Source organism: Papaver somniferum, chromosome 2, assembly GCF_003573695.1.
Source record: "Papaver somniferum cultivar HN1 chromosome 2, ASM357369v1, whole genome shotgun sequence".
NCBI lineage: Eukaryota > Viridiplantae > Streptophyta > Magnoliopsida > Ranunculales > Papaveraceae > Papaver > Papaver somniferum.
In genome coordinates, this window is record NC_039359.1 from 52926447 (window position 1) to 52929032 (window position 2586).

Genomic DNA, 2586 nt, shown 5'->3' on the forward strand with positions numbered 1-2586 from the left:
ATTTCTTATTCTTCTTTGTTGTATGTATGTTAGCACATTGTTATGAATTCTGGTCATAGATTGGTGAAGATGCTGCTACTGGTAGATAATCTTGGTTGTATTTAAATGGTTAATCATTGGGCTTAATTAACTTAGTCCCTTTTGAATATGAAACTAGCACATACCTATTTTCTCCACTGTATTGAAAAGAGAATTACATTCCAGATAGTATAAGAATAGATGGGTTGTTGGTACATTTTTTGGATGCCTTGGCTTGCTTGAGTACCACATGTTGGTTAATGATTAGCTACATTATACTTGTTAGTTATACATAATTTTTACATAGCATATGCTGCTTGAATGCTTTTCTCTATTTCTACAATGATGCCTTGTGATTTTTTATGTGAAGGACATCAGGGTTTCAGAGAATTCAGTCACAGATACAGGCAAAGGTGGCATTCCTATATTTATGTTGATTGCACGTACATTTGGCAAAAGTGAAAATCCTTAACGGGGGTAACGTAGGTTTTTGAACAGGTGTTTTTTTATTAACGTTCTGTTTGTATGGGTTACTTTAACTTTTAAAATGCCATTGTTCATCTTTCAGGTCAGGATTCGTGAGCCTAAAGGATCTGAAATCAGGTATATTTCCTTCATCAACTAATGTGTTCACTGTGCTGCTAATTTACTACATGGTATAGCAAATTCAGCTCATGGCATGACATTCAGTAAGGCTTTTCTAATTTACTACATTACAGAAGTTATGTAGTAGATCATGAACTCCTTAAAAAAAAAATTGTTGAGTTCATGTAATGTTTTTGCCTTGTAATTTACTACATGGTCTAGCAAATTTGCTCATGGCATGACGTCCAGTAAGGCTTTTCTAATTTACTACATTACAGAAGTTATGTAGTAGATCACGAACTCCTTGAAAAGCAAAATTGTTGAGTTCATGTAATGTTTTTGCCTTGCAGAATATGGAATGAAGTCACGTGTATTAGAAAGCAAATTCATGTAAAAGCTATTTCTGTTCATGTCAAATGTTTGTGTATTAATTGCTTTACTCATTATACTTATGTAGTTGTTGTACTACTTACGTGCTTCATGTCATATCATAACTATTCAATCATGTTGTTGGTTTCAGAAAGCACAATCTGAGGAAGGTGCTTCTGCGAAATTTATAACTTGAATTGTGTAAGCTCATCTTCTCAAGAACCAAATATTGTCACCCGTGCTTGATATAAAGCCTGGAAAAAAAGTAGCTGTTGTCTATTGCTTTCTTTATATATTTAGAATTATTAACTTGGAGTCTTGGTTCCCTGTTTGAAAACTAACTTGAATGGTTTGGAAACGTAGGCTAGCTTATTTGCTTTGTAATCGGCAACGTAGTTATCATTCTGAGGTCTCGAGTTATGTCTTAGCTTAATAGGTTTATCTGACAGAGCCCTTTGGATTGTATCTTACTAATATTCTGTGAAAGAAATGCTTATATACATAGTATGATACACTTTCTTATTATGGGTTTATAAATGGTGTGATTTTTGAAACCTAATTTTGGCGTGGTCTATGTTTAGCAGTGATGGATCTATTAGGAATGATTAAGAAAGAATATGAGATTATGAATATTTCTCCTCAGGTAGTGCATTATGTCTAGAGAACTACAGTTGGTGGTTTGGTTAGAGGAGACTCCAATTAATGATCTTTTATCCCTGTGGTACGCGAGTTATCAATGACAAGTTGTGTAGATTTCCTGGAAAATTGCTGAACTGTACGTGGGGTATTTTTATAGACTTTGATCTTTGGTGCTTGTTGTTCCATGTTGGACTTGTAGTCTTTCGACCCTTCCATTATGCGTCATAGAATATTGATTTAAATCCCTTTCTGTGTACCTTTTCAACTGAAGTGTCAACTGAATCCCTTTTTGTTTTGTTTGCTGCAGGTGCACCAAATATATGAATTGTTGGGCTTAGTTCATCATCGGGAAGTTTATCATTTTGCTGGTTTGCCCTTGTTTTTAGAAATTTTGAATTTATAAGGACTTGTAGCACATCTTTGAATAAACCTTCAACTTACTAGTACTTGTATTATAGTGAATAGCATGCCGAATCTTGGGTTATATTCTGCACCTTTTATATTCCACTATATATATATATATATAACATGTTGCATATTGATACGAGCTTGAATATTATTCCCCTGTGATATTAGTATTTGCATACCAAAAGCGTTCCACAAAAGTAATTCCCTTATAGTCCTTTATTTTTCCTGAATTCCCTGCTTTCCTCATTTATGTTTTCACTCTTGTTGCATGATTGTATACCTGCTACTGATGAGCCAATTGCTGTTTACATGAACCAGATCTCGGTTTAATTTCTCAAATTACCTCACACGTGCTTCTAACACTAAAAGAAAGAATATGAAGTATACTCTAGTAACTTATTTTGTTCTACCGTGTATTATGAACTGAACGAAGTCATTGTGTTGTTGTTGATTTGCATTGCTGGAACGACGTTCTTTGTCGTATGTGAACCAGGGACACAACACATGGATGCTCTACTTGATATCATTTATGAAGTATTGGATAAGTTCATCTTCATCGGAGGAGCT

The 2586-nt window shown here is 34.3% G+C and overlaps 1 long non-coding RNA gene across 1 annotated transcript; it reads left to right on the forward strand.

Annotated features, from left to right (window-relative positions):
• Nucleotides 1–504: 504 nt before the first annotated feature.
• LOC113353288 lies at nt 505–1987 on the forward strand. The gene is made up of 3 exons (XR_003361190.1): nt 505–621; nt 1124–1173; nt 1919–1987. It is a non-coding gene; the product is annotated as an uncharacterized LOC113353288 (long non-coding RNA).
• The last annotated feature ends 599 nt before the right edge of the window (nt 1988–2586 follow it).